Source organism: Vombatus ursinus, unplaced genomic scaffold (assembly GCF_900497805.2).
Source record: "Vombatus ursinus unplaced genomic scaffold, bare-nosed wombat genome assembly UNPS02011767.1, whole genome shotgun sequence".
In the NCBI taxonomy this organism is placed as follows: Eukaryota; Metazoa; Chordata; class Mammalia; order Diprotodontia; family Vombatidae; genus Vombatus; species Vombatus ursinus.
The window spans coordinates 1920640-1934722 of NW_020951545.1; positions in this window are offsets into that span (position 1 = coordinate 1920640).

Genomic DNA, 14083 nt, shown 5'->3' on the forward strand with positions numbered 1-14083 from the left:
TCTATCTATCTATCTATCTATCTATCTATCTATCTATCTATCTATCTATCTATCTATCTATCTATCTATCATCTATCTATCTTTCCATTTATCATGTATCTCCACTATAGGGGCAATCCCTACCCCTCAAACCTCCTCTTGTTAACACTAAGATTTAATGATAACCCTGACTTCCATGGTGTTGCTGTATATATGGGTGTTCTTCCATGTACTAGGCTCTCCAGGGGCTACAACAGCCAGCCAGGCATCCAGGGAGGGAGGCACACTGGGTGACTACAACTAAGAGAGATGGAAGTAGGATCTTGGTCTCTGGAGCAGATCTCAGATTTAGTTATAAGCCTGACCTTCAGAGTTCAGCTATTAAACATATAAAATAAAACAGTTCATAAAATATATCCCTGAGTGGTTTTCCTGACCACCAAAGCAGAAGCACAGTTGTAGCTTATATAGACTGTGAAATACAAAACCTTATCAGAGCTGTACAGTCTCTACCCTTGCCACACCAAGGCGGCATTTACAGTCATACTCAGCAAAAATGCAAAATAAACTCTTCATGTAAATGAGTAAAGATTAAAACAACAACAACAACAAGAACAACAACAACAACAACAACAGCAGTGCCAGTGAGGTGCACAGGCAATAGTACTCAGTATAACAGGAGAACAAACTGAAAAGAAAAAAAAACACAAAAATTTGTGTGGATTGGTTGGGGGTGGGGTAGGATAGAAAAGAAAGAAGGGATAAAAAAGACACCTCTCTTGTATAGCACATAGGAAAAAATGTCTGTTGTAGTTTGTTCATGCTTTGCTCACAATATTACACTATTTTGGTGGCTGGTGCCCTGTCTGCCTGTAGTGAATGCCTGGTCTCATTCTTGAACCATCTTTCCTGTCTCTGTTCTATCAATCTTTCGTTTCCCCCAAATTTGTGATTCCAGAACTCATACTCTCTCAATCTAACCCAGCCCCCACATAGTTCACTTAGGGAGCTATCCTACTGTTCTTGGAAACTTGGAAGTAGATATCATATTATACACATACACACACACACACACACACACACACACACACACATAGAAAGAGAGAGAGAGAGAGAGAGTTAATATTTATATAGTATCTACTATGTGCCAGGAATTGTGCTAAGTTCTTTACCAATATCATCCTCACAACTAATCTAAGAGATAGGTGCCATTATTATCCCCATTTTACAGATGAAAAACCTGAGGCAAAGAGAGGTTAAGTGACTTGCCCAGGGACACAAATTTAGTGAGTGTCTGAGGTCAGATTTAAACTCAGGTATTTCTGACTCCAGGCCTGGATCTCTATCTAGTGCACCAAGAATCATAGAATGATTCCTCATTTGCACTGATTCCTTATCTGTAGCACCCTGTTTTTTCCTGCAGTAGAAAGGAGACAAACAGCATTAGACACATTGGAAGTGGTTGGTTAAGCATAGGCTTCTAAGGTACATGAAGAATGAGTAAAGAATAATTTACATGATGGATTTCAGAGAAGCAGGACTCATGTGAGTCCTGGATTAGTTCATCCCAATGATAAAATATATGAGATGAGACATAATCACCAAGGTCACATCACACTCTGTGGGTGAATGGAAAAGGACTTTTAATAATATTAGCATCATCACAGATGAGCTAGTCAGAATTGGTGGCTTGGGGCTAGACTGTCTAAATGCCCCCAGTGAAAGTATTGCAAGGGTCTGGTTATTGAGATGGGATTATTTAGAGAGAGGGTGGAGCTAAGCCCAGCCATATGGCGAATGCCACAACTGGGGCAAACCTGTCAGGGCCAGGAACACTGGGAAAGCAGGCGAAAGGAAATTGTCCTGAAAGAACAACATGCATTCCGCCATGGAGAAATGAGGACAGAGGGCTGTAGGCAACACACAGGCCAGTGACTGACACTTTCACTGATTGGACACAACAGTGGAAGTTGAGTCATGTCTAGGCAAAATTGATTAGGATGGATAAGACCCTTCCCATTGCCTTAAAAACACTCAATACAGTGTAAACCATTTCTCTAAAACATTATTAATAAGAGACTGGTTTGTTCTTGAAACTCAAAGGAGTGATTTGCCTCAATTGTTTGGGGTGACATGAGTCAATTTAAGTAAATTAAATTTCTCTAACCAGTCCTTGCTAACACTACAACCACCACCACTAAGTAGTTATTTTATCCATCTGTAATAATTCCAAAAGTATTAAATATAAGAATAATAGCAGGATAGTTACTTACTCCACAAGCATTTCTGTCTTAATTCCATTGAAAACAGATTCCATGTGAAATCCTTTCACATTTATATTGAACTTTGAGGTTTATAAAGTACTTTACATACATAATCTCATTTAATCCTTATAACAACCCCTTGAGACAGTTTCAATTTTTTTTTAAACCAGACCTAAGATTTCATCCAATATGGAACTTTCTTTGAGGAACTTTCCCTACCAATGAATGTCAGTACCGATTCTGTGATGTTCTATCTTAGAGAGTGGCCGGGGAAACAGATATGTTATGTGTGCCCAGAATTATACCACCATATGTATCAGAGGTGAGACTTGAACCCAGGTTTCCCCAATCCAAAGCAAGTTCTTTGTCATTTATGATGATTAGCTCTTTCTTTTCACCATGCTGCCTCTTTATAGGCTTTAGTATTTTAGCTATTTTGCACAAAAGGAATATGAGATCTCTGCCTCTTAGAATGTGGAGTTTCTTTCCGACTCTTATTACTAGGGCCTTCCTCCTACCTAAGTCACAGTTTATCCTCACACATACACATATGTGCATGCACATGCACACAAATGCATACATGCATACATATATGATATATGCGTACACGTATGCTATACACAAATATATATAGTATAGTATATACATGTATTAGAATATATCTAGATGTAGATGCATACAGACATACACATACATGATAATATTTGCAAAGCCATTATGACAATGTCTGGCATGTGGCATATGCTTAATAAATGAATTTTAGTTACTGTGTGTATGTCTATATGTATATTTATTGTTTTCCTTCAGTGGAGTGTAAGCTCCTTTAGGGCAGGGATTGTATATCTCTAATGCTTTGTACAGTGCTTGGAACATTGTAAGATCACTTATTCATAGATGAAGGAACCTCAGAGTCCAGTAGTCCAAAGGTCTCCAAACTTCTTTTATTACCCAACACTATCTATTAAAAAATAAGCATGCATACTTAGTATATATGTATATGTACATATATGTGTATGCATATACATATGTTCAACACACATATCCATACATGTATATGCACATATATGTATAGATACACATGTTTTTATAATTATATAATATTATATAATATATTAATATATTTTGCAGTATGGAGCATACACAAAATAGAAAGGATAAAATATGGATATAAGCATATAGATATTTTATTGCATTTATTAATAGTATAAACAGTTTACACTCATTTAAATAGTATGAAGTATTAATATAATAATATTATATATTGATAACATTTTAGCGAGAATGATGTAATTGGTTATACTTCATTATTTAAAAAAAAACAACTGTATATGTCCGGGAGAGTAAGTAGGCTTGTAAATAATAATTGTTTGTAATGCACTATTCAGTTAACTTGATCTAGCTAGCTAAGGGGTTGGATTTCCTTTTTTTTTAGAAAGATATTTTAAAAATGAAAGATGTGCCATACAATAATCAAATAATAAGTCATAGTAGTCAGTAAAAGTAACAGCTTTTCAGCAGGTATTACATTTTTCTCAGTGAAGATAATTACCATACACAGTGCAAAAACAACATGTCCAAGTAAATTGTCTCTAATGTCAACTAAGCAGAAAGTTTTCCATTTAAACATGTTATTTTTTCTTTGCATAGCTCTCCTTAGTGGATGGTATCATTGCTAAACTTACGGATATTTTTGTGGAGAACAGCAAAAAGGCCAGTCTGCCTGGGCCTTAGAATGTAGGAAGGAAAGTAATGTATAATAAGGCTGGACAGGTCAGTCGGGCCAGGTCACACAGAGTTTTAAATACTAAATGGAAGAGTTTATATTAGGTCCTAAAGCCAATAGGGAACTACTGGAGTTTTGACAACTAGGTGATATAGTGTCTTGGGTGTTGAAATTTCAAATCCAGCCTCAGACACTTAAGAGCTTCTGTGTGACCTGGGAAAGTCACTTTATCTATGCCTCAGTGTCATCAACTGTAAATTAAGGATGATAATAGCCCCTAACTTTCAAGTTTATAGTGAGGTGCAAATATGATAATATTTATTTATTTATTTTTAAAAAATTTTTATTTTTAGTTTTCAACATTCACTTCCATAACATTTTGAGTTCTAAATTTTCTCCCCATCCCTCCCCTCCCCCAACTCAAAGATTGATACAGGCTCTACATGTACATTCATATTAAACCTATTTTCCCATTAGTCATGTTGTAAAGAAGAATTAAAACCAATGGGAGAAACCACAAAAAAGAAGAAAGAAACAACAACAAAAGAGAGAGCAAATAATATACTTTGATCTACATTTAGACTCCATAGTTCTTTTTCTGGATGTAGACAGCATTTTTCATCATGAGTCTTTTGGAGTTGTGTTAGATCCTTTCATTACTGAGAAAAGATAAGTCTATCAAAGTTAGTCATTGCACAATGTGGCTGTTACTGTGTACAATGTTCTTCTGGTTCTGATCACTTCACTCACCATTAGTTCATTTAATTTTTTCCAGGTTTTTCTGAAGTCTAACTGCTCATCATTTCTTATAGCACAATAGTATTCCATTACATTCATATACCACAACTTGTTCAGCCATTCCCCAACTGATGGGCATCCCCTAAATTTCCAATTTCTTGTCAACACAAAAAGAGCTGCTGTGACTATTTTTGCACATGTGGGTCTTTTTCCCATTTGTGTGATCTCTAGAAGTGGTATTGCTGGGTTAAGGGCTATGCACATTTTTATAGCCCTTTGGACATAGTTTTAAATTGCTCTCCAGACTGATTGCATCAGTTCACAACTCCACCAACAATGCATTAGTGTTCCAATTTTCCCACATCTTCTCCAGCACTTATCATTTTCTTGTTTTGTCATGTTGGTCAATTTGATAGGTGTGATGTGGTCCCTCAAGTTGTTTTGATTTGTATTTCTCTAATCACTAGTAATTTAGAGTATTTTTTCATACAGCTATAGATAGCTTTAATTTCTTCATCTGAAAACTGCCTGTTCATATCCTTTGACCATTTGTCAATTGGGGAATGACTTGTATTCTTATAAATTTGACTCAGTTCTCTATATATTTTAGAAATGAAGCCTTTATCTGAGATACTGTTTATAAAAATTCTTTCCCAATTTTCTGCTTCCCTTCCAATCTTGTTTGCACTGGCTTTGTTTCTGCAAAAACTTTTCAATTTAATGTAATCAAAATTTTCTATTTTGCATTTCATAATGTTCTCTATCTCTTGTTTGATCATAAATTCTTCCATTCCCCTAAATCTGACAGGTAAACTATTCCTTGCTCTCCCAGTTTGCTTATAGTATCAGCCTTTATATCTAAATCATGTACCTATTTTGACTCAAATATGATAATATTTATAAAGCACTTAGCACAGTGCCTGGCACATAGTAAGAACTATAATATTATTAAGTATGAGAACAGGAAAGAGAGTGACATGATTAGTTCTGAACTTTGGGAAAAGCACTTGGAAGCCATATGGAGGATGGAATAGAGAGTGAGATGATAGAAGCAGAGACATCAATTTGGAGGCTGTTGCAATAGTTCTTCAGGGAGAGATGAGAAAGGGCTGAACTAAAGTGGTAGTTGCTTGAGTGGAGAGAAAGGGAAGAATTTGAGAGAGGTTGTAGAGTTGGAAACAGGAAAGTTTGGCAATCAATTGAATGCATGGGGTGAGACAATGAGGAGTCACAATAACAAAGTTAAGGACCTGAGTAACTGGAAGGATGATGGTCCCCAAAAGAGAAATAAGGAAGTTTGAAGAGGGGCATATTTGGGGGAAGGGGGGTAATGTAATAAAATCTATGATGTAGATCTCAACTCATCCATGAATGCTTTGAGAGGGAGCTTGGTGTAGTGGAAATAGAACAATGGACTTGGAGTCAGGGTAGACCTGAGTTCAAAAATGGCCTTAATTTACTAGTTGTGTGACCCTGGGCAAATCACTTGATCACTATCACTTTCACTTTTCTGTCTGCAAAATGGAGATAATAATACCTCCCACTTTGTAGAGTTGTTGTGAGGATCAAATGAGATACTACAGGTTAAATACTTTGCAAATTTTAAAATGCTCTATAAATTCTAACTAGTAATAATAACAGGGCATCTAGGTGGCACAGTGGATAGAGTACTGGGCTTGGAGTCAGGAGGACCTGAATTCAAATGTGGCCTCAGACACTTACTAGATGTGTAACCCTGGGCAAGTCACTTAACCCTGTTTGCCTCAGTTTCCTCATTTGTAAAATGAGCTGGAGAAGAAAATGGCAAACCACTCTGGTAGCTTTGCCAAGAAAACTCCAGAGGGGGTCACAAAGAATCAGACACTACTAGACTAAAGTGACTGAACAACAATAGTAGTAGTAATAATAAAAGTAATAATACTAATATTTATTGTTATGCTAATTTATGCTATTCACTCCATAAGGAGGCTCTCATTCACTGGTCACTGGGAATATGTAATAAACTGGGAGGGGAGCCTGCCATGGCTCTGATTCATTGGGATGGGGGTTGGGGGGAGAGGGGAGAGTGTGAGTAGGCTGGGGGGAGGGGAAAGTCAAGGATTGTTTTCAATGTCACCTTCACAGCTCTTGCTGTAGGTGCCCAAGTAATGGTTAGATTGTAACTGCCCTGAGGTTGGGATCTTGCATAACAGAGGGAAGGGAAGGTGTGTTTGCGTTGAAAGCAAGCCTTAGGATTGGCTATGCACACATCTTCTCATGCTCTTATTGGTTGATTACATCTTCCTTGGCATCATGTTTTGGTCCTCCTGGGGATACAAGGTCCCAGGGGATCATGATTTCCACTCCACTTTGGAGATGACTGTTCTAGTCCAACATTTTCATCTTACAAATGAGGAAATTGAAGCCCAAGAGGGTTAAGGGACCTCTGTCCATGGTCGTATAGGTAGAAACAGTCTAAGATGAGACTTGAATCCAAGTTCTGTGACTCTGAAGTCTTCTCTCTCTTCACTGCATCACAAGGAACTTAAAAAAATGCTTGTTGGTTGATTTATTGACAGAGTAACATCTTCATTAGCTTGGAGGAAATTGCTATGTTGAGTTTAAACAAAAATCTTTGCTATCTCATGCAGACGGGGTATGCGATACATAAATATTGGGTTTAAATTTTTTTTTAAACTGAAAGCAAGTGTTTGATGTGTGCTATATTTATAAATAACAAATTTTGTGAAGAAAGTGTTATGTGAAAGGGATTCTTTGCCAGTTCCAAAGCAGTAATGCTTGAAGGATAAAAATGACTTTGTTCTTCTACTGCAAACATATGTAAATGGAATATAAGCTCTTCTTAATAAAATGACTTTTCCCTAAAAATGTTGTTGCTAATCTTAGGATTATATAAATAGCATTTTAAATGTTATTTTTGATAGCAGGCTCCCTCACTGTTGATCCTGGTGCTGTCAGACATAAAAGAATAGGACTCAGCCCAGAGAGAAACTATGAAGTATTGTACACAGCTTTGTGAATCACCAAAGCTTAAATAGCTATATAGTAGCTCAGACAGCAAATCATTGTGCTTTGCAGATGTTTTCAGACATTTATTACCCTATAATATCTGAGTTCTCAACTAAACAATTCCTTGAGGGCAAGGACCATGCTTCCTTTGTATTTCCCTCAAAATCTAATGCATACAGGGCTAGATGCAAAGAGGGTGTTTAATAAGCCCATGTTAAGATGAAAGGGTTGACTAGGTTGAGTGTTTCCAGCACTGAGATGGTTAGCTAAAATCAACTTAAGTATTTCGTTAGGCCAAATTATCCTCTTAAAAAGAGTAAGAGCCTAATACCTTGCATGACATAGATGCTCATATACACCCTGCATGCATTGATTATGCAGATCTGGTGCTTTAAAAGAAAACACATACCCCCAAAAAGAAAAGAAAAAAAAATCAACAACCATACAGTCATCTGGAGCAAAATATCTGATTACGGAGACGAAAAGTGCTTTATGTATGTAATTTTTCAAAAGGAAAAAAATTACAAGCCATCAGCAATGAGGCGCTTAGCACAGTTTCCAACCTTGCAGCGATTACATTTCAATCTGAGGCAGCAAGAAGATTCTGCTGATCATAAGCTAACGAATGTCAAGAAGGAAATGGCTTTCTTTCTTCTTTTAGCAGGTGGTTATTGTCTTTGAAATGAAGAGTCTCCAAGCTGGCTGGATTCCAAAATATGTCCCATAATTCAGATCTGGAGATAGGCAGTGAGCAACCCCAACCCCCAAATATTTGATTAGGGCATATGTAAATCTACCCATGTTCCTGGCAGGGACTGAATCAGGGATGACAATATGGATTATGATGTTCTTGGAAAATCACAGAGGTTATTTTATGGCAAGAAAAACTTGTTGAGTCAGGAAGTCTAATGCTCCTTGCTAAGCAGATAATTTCTCTGGAAATAAACAAAGAATGTGGCAATCCACGACAATCTATAAACATTGCTAAAAATATCTTATAAAGTTAATAATACAGCAAACAGAAATATGTAGCCACTCAGATGTCTCCCAGTGATTTATTTATTGACCCATTTTCCAAGCATTAATCTCAGCCCAAATTAAAAACAACAACAACACAAAAAAAACCATAAAGTAGAAAACAAAAAATCTGTAGTTCAGAGCCCCCCTCCCCAATCTATTAGAACCAATTAAGAGCTATGTATCTGTCAAAACAACTGAAACACTAATGGGAGATAGCTGTCAGCTTATTCAGTCACTGTCAGTTTAGTCTGGAATGGTATCATTTCTGATACTAGTATAAATGAATCAGTATAGAGTAATTCAATTCAATTCAACAAATACTTTTAATAATACCAACAAACAAGTAATAGAGCTTTGAAGTTGCAAAATGCTTTATATATAATGTTTCTATAACTTGTGTCTATACATTGCACTCTTATTTGGTTGAATTGTTATGTTTTCTCCCTGGACACTTGATGATAGTGAGGAGAAGGAAGAAGAAGAGGAGGAGGAGGAGGAGAGAGCAACAGAGAGACACAGAAAGATAGAGCCAGATAGAAAGAGAGAAACAGAGAGAAATAAAGAGAGATAGAGACAGAGAGAAAGAAAGAGAAAGAGACAGAGACAGAGAGAGAACTGGGCTCCCGTTCTGTCTCTGCTACTTGTTATTTGTATAACCTTGAGTAATTAAGTCACTTCACTCCCTGGGTCCCACTTTCCCCACCTGCAAAATGACAGAGTTGGTCAAGAGGGCTTAAAGATGTCAAATTGCCAGCAAGGACTTTGGAGAAAACAATATCAGTCATCCACTAATTATCCCTGAAATAATCACATGGCCATCACGTTTGCCAGTGAATACTGAATCTCAAATGTTGTCAAAATGATGCCAAGTAAGACCCCTCTCATCTCAATAAAGAATTATGCAAATTGATCTGGAGTTTGCCAAGAGAATGACTGTAAGAAATTTAATTCTTGTGTCTTTGTTTTCACATCTTCAAATTGGAAAAAAATAACATAACTTGCCATCTAAGAAGAATTATTCTCTGTGTAGGGTTCAAAACCCAAGGGAATCCCACATATTTGTTTTGCTTATCTATTAAAGGGTTAATCAAATTTCCTAAATGACCAGTTTCCCAAGGATTTGGATAACTTTTTCAATTAGTTATTTTCAGTGATATCTATCTGTGAAGAAATCAAGTCCTATGTAATTGCGTTGAAATGGTTTCATTCCTAGTTTGCATAGAAAGGGCGGGGTAGAGGTAAATATAAACTCCCAAGAACACAGAAAGCCTGACCTATGGCAGGGAAGGGATAAATTGAGATATCCTTGAGATAGAGATGTTTGAGAACACAGACAGCATATGATAGAAAATTGATGAGTTTACCAAAAGGGGCTTCCATGATCTCAAACTAATACTTACAGATTAAAGTCATTTTGATGAGAAGACAAGAAGATTGAGCTTTTAGATCCCCTATTAATAATTGTCATCTCAGTCAAAGATAGTTTGGAGATTTCCTTGTCCTGCAGCTCACAATAAGAATGTGAATGGAAATCTGAGGGAGATGAGGGAGTGTGGTGCTCACTTCCTGAGCTTCCACCATCGAAGACATGCTAAAAGGGATCTGAGGAGGTGACATACTCAACACATTTCCATGAATTTAAAAATTGTATTAAAAAGAAATTCACATTGAAATTATAATAGGAACTTGAGCCCTAACTGGCAGCCTGCAACTTGTAGTTCAGATATAAGCATTCCCTCTCAGCCCTGAAATCAATTTCTTTGATCTTTGAGTCACACTCAGGACTTTTTAAAAGGGCACACTCACTCTGTAAGACACTGAAAAGATCAGGGACTGTAAGAGCTGATCTGCAGTTGCTCAGCCCTGCCTAAGACTTAATGAGCCAAGCTGGAAATAATTGCAGTTCAGAGATATCAACCAAAAGGAGAAATGGAAAGGAGAGTGGAGTGATGACAGAGGAGGGTGAGCTATCATACCCAGTAAGCATCTCAGAACAGGGGACTCAAACTGAAGCTATTGTCCATACTTAATTCTTCAAAAACTGAAGGAAATTCTCAACTGCCCCCTTACCCCCACCAAGATCTGCTTTTTCCTCAGTTTCTCCTCCCTGTACCTGTCCAGGAACAAACACTGTAATATATTTTACTCATTGCTTTTACCTAAATGTTTTCTCTATGATTTTGCCTCAAACATAAAGAGGCCAAGGGTTAGGTAGAAAGACATAAAACTTTAAATTAAGTCAAAAAGTCAAACCTTTCCTTAAAGTTAGGAATTTTCCTGGCTGGGGGCTCTGAGCTATTTTTATCGTCCAAATAACATTTTTAAAATGAGGAAACCAGTACACAGAGAGGTCAAGTTATTTTCAAAGTGCCATATTGTTAATAAGTGACTGAGATGTTAATTGAGCCCATGTCTTCCTGACTAGCCTACAATGAAAGAAAATTTCTCCATTTCTGGGGACAAACATGTAAAATGAGCCAGTTGCAATAAGAGTTGGGCACAGGCACAGTAGAAGGCAGAGACAAAGAGAATCATAGCATCTCAGAGTTGGAAAGGACCCATAAGTGAGTAGGAATCTCCTCTACCACAGACCCAAAATGTGATCTTCTACCCAGGGAGGAAGATTCACTATCTTCTGAGCTAACTTGTTCCACTTTTAGATATCTCTAGCTGTTGCATCAAACCTAAAGGTTTTCCTTTTCTCATGTTTCTGTTGAAGATCATAGATTTAGAGCTGGAAGAGACCTCAAATGTTATCTAGCCTTACTCCCTCAGTTTACAAAAAAAAAAAAGGAAAATAAAGCCTCAAGAGGTTGTGACTTCTTCACCACTTGTGAAAGCATCTTAATAAATCGATGATACATTTTTAACAGTGTCTAATTGTTAAAGATGCTTAGAAAATAGTTGTAGAGGTGATAGAATTTAAATAGCTTTATAGGTACAATATAAAAATCTAATATTAAAAATTTTTAACAAAATGTAATCAAATTTTCCAAGAGAATCTTCTTAATAAGGTTTCATTCTGGCAGAACAGTAGTTTAAATAAACACTGAAATTCCAATTTGACTTTAGAGGAAGAGACATAATCCAGATCACCTCAAATCATTTGGGTCTCCATTCTATTATCTATAGATGTAAGGAGGTGGCGTAATAAAATAGGTTTAAATACTCCCAATGAATAGTTTTGGGATGATGGCTAACTGTCTTGCTTTGATTATAATTTCTTCTAAAAGCCCATATCACAACTTCTCTGGAAGCACAGGCCAAGATATTACTATTTGTTCAGGAGAGTCCAAGCTAAGGTACCATGTTGCCACAGAGTGGGAGGGCTGGCACAATACTAAATACTAAATAATACTAATACTAAATAATACTAATACTAAAGAAGTACTCACATCCCTCGAAGTGAGGAGAAGTCAGGTTGACAATTGGGAGAGTATTCTAACATGAAAAAATGATTAGGAACAAAATTAGATTCCAACTTTAAAATTCTAACTTTACTAAGAGCTGACATTTATCTAGATAAGGTATTCTCAACCTTTTTTTTTCATCATGAAACCCTTTGGTCGATGAATGAAGGGGACACCTACTAACAAATGTCTTTAGATGAGTAAAATAAAATAGAATTACAAAGGAAACCATTTATATTGAAATACAGTTATCAAGATATCAAACAAAGTTTGTAGATACCAGGTTAAGAACCCTTGGCTTAGAGTTTTGTGTGGATTATCTCACTTAATTTTTAAAACAATCTTGTGAAGTAGAAAATATAGATATCTGGGGACTATAGTGGAGAAGAAGGCATCAAATCCTGTGATCAAATCTTGCCTCAACTGGTTTCTCGTTGGGTGACTCTGGACAAGTTATTTAACTACTATCTGCCTTAGTTTCTTCATCTGTCAAACGGTGATAGTAATAACACCTACTTCCCAGGATTTTGTGAGGAAAAAAGGAGGTAGTATTTGTAAAGCGCTTCATCAATATAAGCTATTGTCATTATATCCTTTTTAAACAAAATCTATTGTTGAGGACCCATAAGTCATTGGTACAACTTATATTTAAGAGTCCCTTCTATGAAATACTTGAGAGGTGGCCAATCAACCTTTGCTCAAAAGTCCTCCATCGAGAGGGAACCAACTTCCTCCAAAGGCCACCATTCTTCTTTTAAAAAGTTCTAAATGTTCTGAAGTTTTCCCTTAAATCAAGCCTAAATTTGCTTATTTGCGATTTCCACCCACTAGTCCTAAGTCTGTCCTCTGTGGCTAAGCAAAAAATAAAAAAGTTGAATCCCTTTTACATGTGACAGTCCTTCAAATACATGAAGATGGCTATCATGTCTCTTAATAAGTCATCTCCTATCCAGGCAAAACAGTCCCAGTTCCTTCAGTCGATCCCAAAGCAGCCTAATTTTGAGTCCCTTCATTTTTCTGGGTTGCCTAAATCTACTGCTAAGGAAACTGAGGCACAGAGGGGGTATGACAGCTGTAGTAACACAGCTTATTAATCAATAAGTTTTAGAAACCGGACTTGAACTTAGATTTGTGCTGACTGAAGTCTGTACACATGCCATTAAACCATGCTGCTTCCCACTGGATTTTGTTTTTTGACTTAATTTTTTTTTCAATAAACAAAAATCCACCTTCCACCTTCTTTTCCTACCACCCCTCCTTGAGTTCAAATTGAGCCTCACATATTTATGAGCCATGTGACCCAGGGTCAGTCACTTAACCTCTGTGTGTCTCAGTTTCCTCATCTGTAACATGGGGGTAATAATGGCATTTGCCTCCTAGGGTTGTTTTGAGGATCAAATGAGGTAATGTTTGTAAAGCACTTAGCACAATGACTGGTACTTGTCCCTTTCTACTCTTCTATACTCCTTGTGGGGGCTCCCTCACCTTAAAAAATAAAGAAAAAAACTCAGTAACAAATGTGCACAGTTAAACAAAATAAATTTCTACATTGGGCATGTCCAACAAACATATGCTTCAACATGTATCTTGAGGTCATCATTTCTCTGTCAGAAAGTGGGGAACATGCTTTATTATGAGTTCTTGGGAAAAATGCTTGGTCATTTCTTTGATCAGAGTTCTTAAGTCTTTCAGAGTTGTCTTCACCATATTGTTATCGTATAAATTGTTCTTCTGGTATTGCTCACTTCACTCTGTATCAGTTCATACAATTCAGTTCAATTCAATAAACATTTATTAAGCATATACACTGCGTGCCAGGAATTGTACTGGATATACAAATAAGAAAATAAAAGATAGTCCCTGCCCTCACAGAGCATACAATCTAATGAGGGAAGACACACACACACACACACACACACACACACACACACACACACACA